This window comes from Protopterus annectens, chromosome 4.part0 (genome assembly GCF_019279795.1).
Source record: "Protopterus annectens isolate FY-2018-M chromosome 4.part0, PAN1.0, whole genome shotgun sequence".
Taxonomy (NCBI): Eukaryota; Metazoa; Chordata; order Ceratodontiformes; family Protopteridae; genus Protopterus; species Protopterus annectens.
The window spans coordinates 1650557299-1650572265 of record NC_056733.1 but is presented as its reverse complement, the minus strand read 5'-3'; positions in this window follow the sequence as shown (position 1 = coordinate 1650572265).

Sequence of the window (14967 nt, the reverse complement as noted above, 5' to 3'; positions counted from 1 at the left end):
GGGCGTAATTAATAGGACATTCCAATACTTTCTAATAATTTTCTCTATGTCATGTGTTCTATTATTAAAAGTTAATATATATCTCAGCTTATTATTACTCATTATCCTATCATTTTGTCCTAAGGAATTCCCTGTATCACTAACCTGTTTGAAATATGGGGCCGTATTTCCATCTCTTTCTTTCAATACATCTTCCATCACTTTATAGACCATCTCTTGTGCACATCCCATTAACACATTCTAAGGCCAACTCATTAATTTGTTGTTTATTGGAATTTTCTTCTGTATTTAATCTACTCACTCTGCAGAATTGTCTTTTTACTATGAACTTAAAGATATGTGGGGCATGCATGCTACTTTTATATGTGTACCTGTTAGCATGTACCAACTTTTTATGTACACAGGTTTTAATACTGTCATCCTTTTTTTCTAAAGTTATATCCAAATAATGAATTAGTTCAGGTGACCATACCATCTCAAAGCTTAAAAAACCTGTTGTATTATTTAAATATTGTGCAAATTCTTTTAACCTTGCTTCATCACCATTCCACAATAAAAAAACAATCATCAACAACATATTAATAGAAATGTAGAAACAAATGCCTTGGCAAAGCATATAAACGAGACGGGGACGATGCATGCTTTTAAATTTAGAGTTATTAAACACATTTCAGTTCCCCATCAAGGTGTACAAGTTATACTTGGAAATTCATCCATGGTTTGGCACATACGTTTCTAACAGACATAGGCAGCTTGTAAATGATTGATCTCTCAGGCCCCTGCTTGTAAATGTTTCATCTTCCAAGCCCCCTCTTACATTATCAAGGGTGTCAATACTTGTCAGAGATTTGGAATGCATAGCAGTTAGCTTAGTACACAGTTATGAACACACACACACACACACACACACACACACACACACTCATATATGTGTGTGTGTATATATATATATATATATATATATATATATATATATATATATATATATATATAAAGAGAGAGAGAGAGAGAGAGAGAGAGAAAGATTGCAGAAGAACAATCTCAGTGCTCTGTACAAATCATTGTAAAACTAAATCCAGAACATCACACGCTGCAAGTACACAAAGTACAAATGGTGAATTAATAAAAAATGTTTCAGTATAAAATGCAGCAATTCCTCTAAATAACCCTACAGTCATAAATAACAATATCTCCATATGAACTGAATTGAAATTCTCTATTCAGAACATGCTCTAAACACAAAATGATTAAAAAGTAAAGTTAAAGTATGTTCCTGCATGTTAACAAGCCTGCCTGTAACTCATGATGTAAGAGACAAGTACTCCATATTCTCTTAACTTATATACACCAACTCCACAGCTGCATCATCTCAGTGAAGGGCAAAATATCCATAAATAATACAATCTCTGCTGACCGGCAATTGGGAATTGCACCAGTAGTGACTTCCTAAGAAAATAACAAATGGACTTCTGAAACCTGACAATGACAAAATTTCACTTCATAATAATGAAAAACACAACGAAGTTAGAAACTTGAAAAAAACACTGAAAAAAATAGGAACCCAGTGTAAGACTGCAAAAATTCTTTTATTTCTGCTTCTAGTACCTCAGCTCAATGCCTTCAAGGCATTTCACTTTAGCCAGCAATAATCTACCTCTACTTACCTGTGAGGAGTGTTTGCAAGTAGAAAATGCTTCACTACAAGGAAACAACATGATTTCTACCCAGCATGAAACACAGATACATGGCTCAAAAGTAGAAAAAAAAACAGCCATGTACATCCGGTGGACTTTGCCTTTATTGGCCTGTGAGTACCCATAATGACTTAAAAAGTAAAAAGTCATGGGCATTTAGAAGCCAAGCAACTAAAACACTAGTATGTAGTGAAAGGTCATTTCTATATATCTCATGGACCTTCTTTAAAGGCAGTTTAAGATATTACACTGTGATGTTTTTTTATTGATACGGTTCTTTCATGCAGTTTTTACTGAATGCTTTGTTTGTATGACCTTTTTACCCTTTGCTTGGGTGTTGTTTGGGATATTTTGCAGGTGCCTTAATGTTTATGGACATCAGACTTTGTTTTACTCTACGTGTTTCTAAAGTATAGTCAAATAATCTACTTATACTGTTTTGTTGAAGTCAAGGAAGATCAAAACAGAGCATGTCTGCAGTTAATGGAGTTCAACTTTCCTGTAGCCATAAAGATTTAAAATGCCGTCGACATTCAGAAGTTATTTAGTTGTAACTCTGGAGTATCCTCAAGGGGTAAATCTGTATGTATTCCATGGGCCTTCACTATAGGAGACTTAAGGTATTACACAATGAGCACTCTAGATTTGCAGGGTCTTTCTTGACATTTTACTGAATGGTTAGTCTATGTGATCTTTTTACCTTTTGTTTATATATATATATATATATATATATATATATATATATATATATATATATACATTAATTACTTCTTTAGATTTGTGTGGACATTTTGGCTTGAGAGGCTTGTGTTCTCAGTGTACCACATTTCTTAGAGATTTTACTCTCTTTAAAATCCATGCAGTATGAAATGAATCTATCTTTATATATATATATATCTATATATATATATATATATATATATATATATATATATTTTTTTTTTTTTTTTTTTTTTTCTTTTCAGGTAAGACCATAAATTGTAAGGTTATTTGTTGTGTCTGATTTGGATTTTGATAAGTAAAATGGGCATCTAACCATCCATATAGGAATCCTTACTGATTCCCAGGGCACATATCAACATGGTTATACAGCTGTCTGACTGTGAAAATAAAAGACTGATTGTTGAGTAAAGTAATCAGACAAGAAGTAGCAGATGGATCACTGGAAAGGTAAATCAACGCTCTGTACCTCCTCCTCTTTCCTTTACAAGCAACCTCAAAAAATATGACAGGCTAGAGAAGCTTCCAGTAGCTTTGCTACAATAAAGTTATAAGATAGCAATTGAAATAAAATTTATTTTATTTATCCTTTGTTGACAGGGTTAGTCTCATTAGGCTAGTAGCATCTTTTCAGGAAAGACCTGTGGTGGTATTTATACTACTCTGAGACATTTGGCCAAGGCATTAGGGAATTTTCTCTACTCTGATAGGTGCTATGTGATCTTTTACATCCACCTTAGCTACCACCAACTCAAGCAGATGAGACCTCGGTTTAACATCTCATCCAAAGGACAGTAAACCCAGAAGTGCAGCATCCCACTAATGTTGCACTGCAGTGTCAGCAGTCAATAGATCCGATGTGGGAATAGAGCCTACAGTCTTCTGCACCAAAGGCAATTGTGCTACCTGTTGTGCCACTTACACTGCTTGACATGGAAAAATTACAGCAAATGAGTTACCATCCTGAGGAGGAACAAGGTTAACAATTACTTCAGAATACACTGAGTTAAGAGCTAGGTTCACCTCACTGGCAATCACAAGCAGTTCAGATGAATATTCATGACAAAATAATCCACAAGTAGATGCAGTTAGTGCAAGTGCATATAAAGTATATAAGGCCATCTGTCAAAAAAGATAAGTCTTGGCAGAACATAAGAGCTAAAAACAGTCAAGATGCCAGAAATATATCTAAAGTAGGGTAGGTAAAGATGATTTGTGAGTGCTTTTGGTCTGGGAAGCTTGTAATAATCTAAGCGCCAGCTGAATAGTTGTCAATGACCGAGATAATCAGATGATTAATTTTTAAGCTAAAGACCTCAAGCCTGAAGAAAAGATATAGCTTTTTTGGTATTTTAGAAAATGTGCATTATATCTGAAGGTACATAAGTCATAAAGTAATTATTTTAACCTTTCAGTCTGCAAAGACTATAGTAGCCACCATCTATAGCTTCTTCCATAGGTTGCTTGGAAAAATTATTGTCAAAGTGGATCTTGTGTACCAAATAAGTTGCATCTATTTTGAAACAAACAGTGCTCATTCTTTTTGCAGATGTCACTGGACTATCACTGCCATATGCCATAGGTTCATAGGTTCATAGGTTCATACTAGGCTATCTGCCCTAGGGCATTTATAAGCCCAGCCAGAGTATGTTTGGCTTTTGCCACCCATTTTAAATTAATTTTGCTATGCCCTTTTTCGAGGTTAGTGTACTGTGCCTCTGTCTAACCGTGACACAGAAGTGATACCCAGGGTAAACCTATGATCTCCCATCCACTCATCAAGATTCATCTTGAAGAGAGTCAATGAGGGACTCTGCCTAACCTGGACTGGGATTTTATTCCAGAGTGAAGGGAGGCTCTGGGTTATGAATCTGTCCCTCCAGCATGTCCTATTTATTTCAGTGCTGAGGTTCAAGTCTCTCGAGCGTGTAGCTCGATGGGATTTGGATTTTTTGTGGTGCAGCATGTCCCTTAATTCCGGGTTGGACATGGCTTTATACGTCAGGCACAGGTCGACTCTGAGCAGGCGGTATGCCACTGAGTAGAGCTGGAGTTTCTTTAACAAGGCAGCATATGGCATCTGTTTGAGCCCTTTGATCCTCTTGGTGAGGTACTTTTGGGGTCTTTCCAGTTGCTGCAGGTGTTTGGTAAGGTACATCCCAAAAGGGGCACTGTACTCAATTATGGGCCTGATGAGGGATGAGTAAAGAGGCACGATGACCTCCCCTAATCTTGATGTGAATCCCTTCATGATTAGGTGGGCTATATAAAATGTTTTTCTAACCACTTTGGCCACGTGGTTGTCAAATGAGAGATTGCTATCAACTTGGGTCCCCAGGTCCTTAATTACGACTTCTGTACTTAATGGATTACCACCTATGTGGTAATTTGTGGGCACTTTGTTTTTACCAAAGGGGATGACTATACACTTTTTGGCGTTTAGCTTGAGGCCATGGCTCTGGCACCAGTTGTCTGTTTCTATGAGGCCCATTTGGAGGATGCTTGTGTCAGCTGGAGAGTCGATTATGGCACCCAGTTTGCAGTCATCTGTGAACTTGGTCAGCCACAGTCCTTCTGTGTTGGCCTGTACCTCCGAGAAATATATACCGAACAAGAGAGGTCCCAGGACTGAGCCTTGTGGGACGCCACTTGTAACTGGTTTGGAGTCTAACATGGCTCCAGCAATTCTAACCATGTGGGTTCTGTCCTTGAGCCAGTTTGCAACCCATCTAGTGACATAAGGGTTTATATTTAAGCGGGTGAGCTTATCTATAATGCCCGAGTGGGGTATTGTATTGAAGGCTTTTGCGAGGTCCAGGTAGGCTGTGTGGACCACCTTCCCTTCATCAATGGCCTTGGTGACTGTTTCAAAGAAGTCAACCAGGTTTAAGAGGCAGGATCAGCCCTTAACAAAGCCAAACTGGGAAGGATCCAGTGTCTGTAGGTCCCCAATATCTTTATTTATGAGGTCCATGATGATCCTTTCCATAGCTTTGTAGACCAAGCTAGTCAGGCTTATGGGGCGATAGTTTCCAGGGTCCGTTGAGGCACCACCTTTGTGGAGAGGGACCACAGTTGCTGTATGCCACTCTTTGGGTACATATCCTGTAGTAAGGCTGAGATTGAACAGTAGTTTTATGTTTGGGTTTAGCTCTTCTTGGAGTTCATGTAGGACGCAGCCCGGGACACAGTCTGGTCCCATTGATGCTGTGTTTTTTGCTTTGGAGAGGGCGGCTCTTACCTGAGCATCTGAGATGTCAGGGGGGCAGCACTCTGCTGGGATAGATATTTGCCCTTTTGGTGGGGAGGGGGGGGAGATGTTTGCGCTGAACCTGTCAGCTAGGATGTTGGCAATGTCTGTGGGTTCGGTGTATTTTTTGTCATTTTGGACTAATTCTGAGCATATCTGGGAATTCCCACCCAGGTTCCTAACATAACTAAAGAAAGCCTTGTGATTATCCTTAGCATCCTGTGCAATTTTTCTCTTGAAGCTGGCCTGAGATGATTTTATGAGTTCCCTTAGTTTTTTGCTAATACTGATCAGGGATGCCTTCCCTTTTTGGGAATTTGCTCTATCATGTAGTAGCTTCCTCCTTCTATTGTATAGTTTGTTTATGGCTGGGGTCCAGCAGACAGGACGTCTGCCTTTGGAGGATTGGGTCTTGGTTTTATTTGGGATTGCATGATCCATGCATTCCTGAAGGTGTTCATAGAATGCATTTATAAAGGATTCTGCGGTCTGGGCAGTATTTTCACAGGCCCGGGGGCTTTGAAGGATTCCACCTCGGTTTTGAGGAGTGTGAAATTTGCTTTAGAGAAGTTTTTCACTGTGTTTTTCTGGGCAGGGGGTGGGGTCGGGATGTGAATATCCAGTGAGATCAGTTTATGGTCTGATCTTACCAGTGAGGGATACACTTCTGGTCTGGAGCATAGAGTTCCCATGTTGGTGATGATCAGGTCCAGTATGTTTTCCCCTCTTGTGGGAGTGGTAACAAGTTGTTCCATAGCATTTGAGTTTATGAATTCTAGGAACCTTTGGGCTAGGGTGTTGGAGCTAGAGTAATGCTCCCAGTCTATTTTTGGGTAGTTGAAGTCACCCAATATAATGGTGTTTGGAGAGACCTTCATATTTTCCAGTGTTCTCAGGAAGGCCGAGTGGGGTTCCTGGGTTTGGGAGGGTAGTCTGTAGCAGGCTATAAACTGGAAGGCAGTTTTACCCACTGTTAGTTGCACATGGATAGTCTCTGATGCTTCGTGCTTTGCCATCAACCTGGAGGTGTGGGTATCTTTGATGAATATCGATACTCCCCCTTCTTTTGTGGATGGGGAGTTTTTTTTCCATGGGGACAGTTGTGTAGCTAATGAATAGTAGGCCCATTCTAGCTTAAATCTAAAGTATCTCTTAACAAGGTCATCAGAATCAAGGCATGCATGAAAATCATCAACTCCTTTTGTTTAAATGTTTCTTGAATACAGAAGAAAAGCAAGCTACTCCTGTTACTGCAAATGTTATGCTCATCAGTTCTATCTCGTCACTGTATAACTCTAAAAGAGATTGAAGGTGCTTTGATATGGCAACCCATGGATCATTATCTGCAGCAATACTTTCTAAACATATGATAAAGCCAACCACTTCACATATTAAGGTTTTGATTTCTGAAAATTATACCTGCAGAGTTGTATGAAAGGCATCCGTAGATAGGGTAAGGTGATTTATGGATACAGTCAGACATCTGGTATCTTCGTCACTTTCAGTTTTCTCAGTTTGCATAAGTCATAGTAATAGAAGCCAGAGATGTCTCATACTTCCATGCCAGCATATTGTCCCACACGAAACTAGACTAATAATTCTCTAATTTAAGTTTTACTTTTCCAAATTTTTTTTATTTGGCATGTGGGCAAACTCCTGCAGGATTGTAAGTACCAGCTTAAATATACTACTATCACTTGTAATGAAAGGGAGACAGCTCAGATGTAGAAAGATAAACATGAAGTCTCTTAATTCAGCCTTTTTGTGCATTCTATTAAAACATGAACACAAACTAGATACTCGCATGTGTAGTCTATTAACTATATTAATTACAAAATGTGATGCGTGTACTTCTGAGCCACAATCACAAATGCTACCTTGGAAGACAGGTACAATTCATGAAACTGGTGGAACATATTATTCCCTATCATCTCTCAGTGCCCCTACCTCAATACATTTGATTCATACATCCCTGAACTTGCAGATAACTGATGCAAGAACTGAGCATCAACTTTTGAACTATGAATGTCAGACATACAAATCCTAGAAGAAGTATTTTTATTGATATAACTTAAGGATTCATATTGATAGCTCAGAAGTCTTAATATGTCCCACATTTCAACATTTGACAGAGAAACATACCTAACAGGTCAGCCTCCTAATAGTGTGAACCCAAGGCTGAGTTCAACAAGGTAAAAAAAGTTATGTTATGCAATTTGCCCTGAGTTTTTCCCTCATATTGCAGCTCAATGACAAAATTCCTCTTTTTGGATAAATGCAATAATGTCTAAACTTATGGCACAAAATGATAAGAAGCACATAGGATATAACACTGACAAAGGCATTCAGAAGAAATAACTATCATTCAACATGGTTTAGAAAGATATGCTTGCTACAATAAAGTCCTGTCAACAATAGCGATACTCCTGTATTTCAAGTCTTCAATTTAATTTCTTTTGAAGTCAAACTTCAACAGAACATTACAGTAACTATTAAAATGTACCCTGAAACAAAATATTTAGAATTCACTAACTATAACATGATATTGCTTAAAGAAGTCAAGCATGAAACTTTAATGAGGAAATCATGTATAATGCAGACTAACGGAGCATACACTTCTCCCATAAATAAACAAAAATGCCTTTCTTTTAGTGGGGAACAATTTCACTTTGAAGTAGACAGAACAAGTATTTATCCTTAGCTTTGCAAAACATTTTTTTTATATAATTTTAACTTAAACTACGCTATATATATATGTATATATATATATATATATATATATATATATATATATATATATATATATATGTACATTCAAAAGATAGTTAAATATCTTGTTATCACATCTAGTCATATATAATTTACACTAACATTTGTAACTTATAGAAATACTATTTAATTCTAACAAAATGTACCTTCAGTATGTCAACCAAAGAAAAGTTATATTTCAACATCTAGTGCAAACATTCAGCTTGTGCCCTGGGATTGAGAAAGGTTAGTGCAAGTGATAATGCTATCATGAGTAGCTACTCATGTGGAGTATCTCTTTTGGATGCTGAAATAGTCCTTACAAACTGTTTTTCTATGAATGGGAATATACCCATGGAGGTCCCACTGGCCATGAACACTGTAACGAGACAATCTGGAGGAGTGACTAATGCTAGTTATCCATATTGTATACAGCTCAGCAAGCTCCTGCCTGGTGCTCTGCAGAGTTCCACAGCAGCAGGGAGACAAAAGAGAGACTTTGGAGTGATCAAGTATCATTCTTCTGCATTTTCTTGCTGCCTTTAGCTAATTCCGCCTAAAATGCTGATTTTTATAGAGTTTCTGTGATTTTAAAAAGCTTGTTTCAGCTACATATTGTTCTTATTTTACTGCCTGATCTTTAACAAAGTTGCTTTTGTGTTTAAATTACCTGTTTAACTGTTGTAGGCTACACACTCAAGTGTGGTAGCCATTTCTGTGCATTTAAAGTGTGGGGGGGGGGTTGATTGTATCTGCTTTATTTTCTGAAAAAAAAAACTTATTTTCCCGCCTTTCTAAACTAGTTTAGTCCAGTTTTCAGGTTAGGGCTGAATTCAGGGCTGTATTACAAGTTTCTGTGTTTGTCCATAACTTACTTGAATAGAAGAAAGTTTCTCTGTTCACCTGTGAGAGAGGGGAGCTGTGAGCAGCCTATCTGTCCCTGGAGGAGTGGTTTCTGCCCAGACATTAGTAGTTTATTGGCCATTTTGGGCTAATTTCTGTCTCTTTCATTTCCCTGCTATAAAACCCGCATTTGAAAGGTTTCTGTGCTTGTATACAGCTCAGCAAGCTCCTGCCTGGTGCCCTGCAGAGTTCTACAGCTGCAGAGAGACAAAAGAGAGACTTTGGAGTGATTAAGTATCATTTTTCTGCATTTTATTGCTGCCTTTAGCTAATTCCACCTGAAATGCCATTTTTTTAGAGTTTTTGTGATTTAAAAAGCTTGTTTCAGCTACATATTGTACTTATTTTACTGCCTGCACTTTAACAAAGTCGTTTTTGTGTTTAAATTTCCCGTTTAACTGTTGTAGGCTACACACTCAAGTGTGACAGCCATTTTTGTGCATTTAAAGTGTTTTCTTGATTGTATTTGCTTTATTTTCTGAAAAAACAAAAAAACAAAAAAAAAAATACTTGTTTTCCCACCTTTCTAAGCTAGTATAGTCCAGTTTTTGGGTTAGTGCTGAATTCAGGACTGTGTTACAAGTTTCTGTGTTTGCCCATACCTTACATGGATAGAAGAAAGTTTCTCTGTTCACCTGTGAGAGAGGGGAGCTTTGAGCAGCCTATCTGTCCCTGGAGGAGTGGTTTCTGCCCATAAATTAGTTGTTTATTGGCCATTTTGGGCTAATTTGTATTTCTTTCATTTTTCTGCTATAAAACCTGCATTTGGGGGGGGGGGTTTGCGAGCCGGGCAGCGTTGGTTAGCTAGGGTATAACTATTCCCGGCTCCACAAAGTCTACTTTTCAATTTTTCCCTTGGAACTAGACACACCATCAACTTAACCACTCAAACCATTCACTTCTCAGCCCGGCACTTGCTCAAAACTCATAAAAAGCACTAATAAACCTTAGCACTAGACCCCCCTATACTGCGGAGGAGGACAAGGCTCTCTATTCGACCTTAACAGCCAGTCAGTAAAACAGTTCACTGTACCTTTCCAGGCATGTCCAAAGGGCAGTTTCAGGTGTACTCTCTGGTCCAACTGGTGAATCTGGGCATTTTGAGGCAATGTTACAACTGCCTTATGTACACAGACAACCCCCTCCTCCTATCACCAAACACTAATACATGTGAGAGATGCAAATATACAGTCAAACTGGAGGATAAGCTCTCTCAACCCAAGACTGGACCAGACAGTCAAGAGGAGAAGGGAACAACTTGCATCACACCACCAGTCACACATAGACCTATGAAACCAGCACCGGCAAAAAACACACATAAATACACGAAAACATACTCGGAGACTCTAAATAAAAATCTGCAAAAGAAACAGAGACCTCCAAAGCAGACACCCAAGCAACCTCCATCCCCCCAACACAAACCATAATACACATGCTTCACAAAACCAATGTGCCACACAATCACAGCCCTTAAGGCAAAATAACATACCCAACACACTAGTAACAGGTGCCTCTATAGTTAGGCACACTGACGTCCTACTCACTAGGCTGAACAAGAAGAAGGTTACTGTTAGCTGCCTGTCAGGTGCCAGGATCTGACACATAACACAAGCACTCAGGTCACTCAAGAACAAGTACAAATACAACTCTGTCATTGTCCATGTTGGTGGGAATGACCTGAGCCATACTTCCCTGGACTACATGAAAAGAGACATGGAAGAGCTCTCTGATCACATAGCCCAGGCCAGTATGACCCTGACCTTGAATAGAATCCTGCCCTCACCAAGAATGATACAACGGTATAAAGAAAAAATTATCAATTTCAACAACTGGCTAAGATTCAGGTGTCATTCAAAGGGGAATCCAGTGTCTGTCAGCCTGAGATGACATGCTTGACAAGCCACGCTGCTTCTCTAGAGACAGCTTGTACCTGTCACCCTTAGGCTTTCAAATACTAGCCAAGGCTCTTGCCACTCTCATAGTGCCTTTTTAGGCAAGGATCAAAAGACAAACCCACCACCGTAAATATCACAAGTAACAAAAAACTGAGGGTAATGCTTCTTAATGCCAGAAGTCTAAACCTCAAAATGCACGCACTCGAGGGACTCCTCAGTATGGAGAAAATCGATATATGTGCAGTAACAGAAACCTGGTTTAAGGCTCCAGAGAGTACCCCAGCACTACCGGGCTAAAACGCATACCATACATTTTGGCCACAAAACCCAGACCGAAATACAAAAGGCAGGGACGTATCCATATTCATCAAGGATACCCACACCTCCAGGTTAGTGGCATAGCACGATGCTTCAGAGGTCATCCACATGCAACTAACAATGGGCAAAACTGCAATTCAAATTGTAGCTTGCTACAGATCACTCACCATCTCCCAGGACCCCCATTCCGCATTTCTGGAAACAGTGGGAAACATGAAGGTCCTACCAAACACCTTGATATTGGGTGATTTCAATTACCCAAACATTAACTGGGAGAACTACTCAAGTACTAACTCCCTTGCCCAACATTTCCTAGAATTTATAAACTCAAATGCCGTGGATCAACTGGTCAACACCCACACCAGAGGTGACAACATATTGGACCTGGTCATCAACAACATGGGCGACCGGTGTTCCACACCGGAGGGCAACCCCTTGCTGGTTAGATCTGACCATAAACGAATCACTCTGGTTATCCACATTCCGCCCCCACCCCCGGTCAAAGATACCACCGTGAAAAACTTTTCAAAAGCAACCTTCACTCTACTTAAGACAGAAGTGGAAAGTTTCAAAGCCCCCATGCTAAAGGATAATGATGCCCAAGCTGCAAAATTCTTTACTAATGCACTCTACAGGCATCTACAAGAATGCATGGATCATGCTATCCCAAGCAAAACCAAGACTCACTCCTCCAAGGAAAGGAAACCAGTCTGGTGGACCCCTGCCTTAAATAAGCTATGCAATAGAAGGAGGAAACTAGTACAGAAAAGAGTAAAATCCCAAGAAGGTAAGACATCCCTGATCAGTATCAGCAAGAAACTACGATCCCCTATAAATTCATCCAAGGCTAGCTTCAAAAGAAAAATTGCCAAGGACTCCAAAGATAACCACAAGGCATTCTTTAGCTATGCCAAGAATCTAAGTTGCAATTCTCAAATCTGCTCAGAGTTAGTGCAGAATGGCACAAAATACACTGAACTGACCGATATCGCCAACATCCTGGCAGACAGGTTCAGTGCAAACTTCACCCCCCTCTCACCCCCAAAAGGGCCCATAACCAACCAGAAGAATGTAGTGCCCCTGAAATCACAGACACTCAGGTTAAAATAGCCCTCTGCAAAGCCAAAAATACAGCATCAATGGGACTGGACGGTGTCCCAGGCTGCATCCTACATGAGCTCAGAGATGAACTAACCCCTCACCTAAACACACTGTTCAAACTCAGCCTCTCCACAGGCTATGTGCCCATAGAGTGGTGCACAACAACAATTATTCTACTCCACAAAGATGGAGCCACAACAGACCCTGGGAACTATCGCCCTATAAGCCTAACTAGCTTGGTCTGCAAGGCTATGGAGCACATCATCATGGATCTCATTAACAGAGACATTGGGAACCTCCAAACACTGGACCTTACCAAGTCCGGCTTTGTTAAGGGCAGATCATGCCTCCTAAACCTGGTGGCCTTCTTTGACACAGTTACCAAGGCTAAAGATGAGGGAAAGGTGGTCCACATAGCCTACCTAGACCTCGCAATGGCCTTCAATACCATTCCCCATTCTGGTATTATAGACAAGCTCACCAGCCTGAACACAAATCCCTGTGTCACAAGATGGATGGCCAACTGGCTCACGGAGAGAACCCACATGGTAAGAGTTGTGGAAGCTAGGTCTGACTCTAAACTGGTTACAAGTGGCATTCCCCAGGGCTCAGTCCAAGGACCCCTCCTTTTTGGCATATACTCCTCAGAGGTACAGGCAAGCACAGGAGGTCTATAGCTGACCAAGTTCACAGATGACTGCAAACTAGGGGCTATAATTGACTCTCCGGCTGACACAGACATCCTCCATAAGGGTCTGACTGAGACACATACCTGGAGTCAAAACCATGGCCTCAAGCTAAATGCCAAAAAGTGCATAGTCATCCCCTTTGGAAAAAACAAAGTGCCCACAAACTACCACATAGGTGGTAGCCCACTAAATATGGAAGATGTAATAAGGGATCTGGGGACTCAAGTAGATAGTAATCTCTCCTTTGATAATCACATTGCCAAAGTGATTAGAAAATCCTTCTGTGTGGCCCACCTAATCACAAAAGGGTTTGCATCCAGATCAAAAGAGGTCATTGGGCCCCTCTACGCATCACTCATCAGACCCATCATAGAATACAATGCCCCATTTGGGATGTATCTTACAAGACACCTGCAACAGCTGGAAAGACCACAGAATTACCTCACCAAGAGGATCACTGGCCTCAAACAGGTGCCCTATGCAGCTCAACTGAAGAAACTACAGTTGTACTCAGTTGCATACCGCTTACTCAGAGGTGATCTCTGCCTGACATACAAGTCCATGAAGAACCCAGAATTGATGGGCATGCTCCACCTAAAGAAAGCCATATCCCCTCGAGTCACATGGTCTAGGAATCTAAACCTCACCACAACCATAAATAGGACATGCTGGAGGAATGGATTCCTGTCCCAGAGACTTCCCATGCTCTGGAACAAGATTCCAATCTACATTAGGCAGAGTTCCTCACTAACACTCTTCAAGAGAAACCTTGATGAGTGGATGGGAAATAGAAAGTTTACCCTGGGGATCACTTCAATGGCTCTACTGGACAGAGGTACAGGGAACTAATCTAAGGATGTGGTGAAAGCTAACACAATTCCGGCTAGGCTTATAAATGCCTTCAGGCAGATAACCTAGTACTTACCTATGAACCTATGAACCTATGAACCTATATTCTCTCTCCCAGAAATGCCGGGAGCCACCAATTTATGTTGCCAAATGATTTAGAGATCCTCAGCTGCATAAATCATTATGGTCAACCAAAAAATGTAACATGGCCAAAACATGGAGATCTCACACTGAATTCAGTGTAAGAAACCATTGTGCAGGTATGTTCAATAAAGTTCAGTAATGATGTAAGGGTGGGAGGTATGAGAGAGAGCATGTACTGTGTATGTGTGTGTGTGTGTGTGTGTGTGTGTGTGTGTGTGTGTGTGTGTGTGTGTGTGTGTGTGTGTGTGTGTGTGTGTGTGTGTGAGTATGTGTATTCATGTCTGCAGATGTATAATGGAGTCAGAGGACTGTTTGTGTTTATGCTTATCTGTGTCTATGTGCTCCTGTTTCTGCATGAGAGGTCACAGTATAAGGATAAGTAGGAGATCAAGAGTGTTGATTTGTGTGTGTATGTGTGTGTGTGTGTGTGTGTGTGTGTGTGTGTGTGTGTGTGTGTGTGTGTGTGTGTGTGTGTGAGTGTGGATTTACGTGTGTGTATGCGCATGCTTAGTATGAATGCCTGAATATGTGTATGAGAATTCCATGACTTTCTGTGCCGACACGGTGCATGGGGCACCAGACCACTCTACTGCCTCAAAAGGATATGAACAGATTAGTAGCAAATGCAATTCACAGACATCACAAATGACTGGATA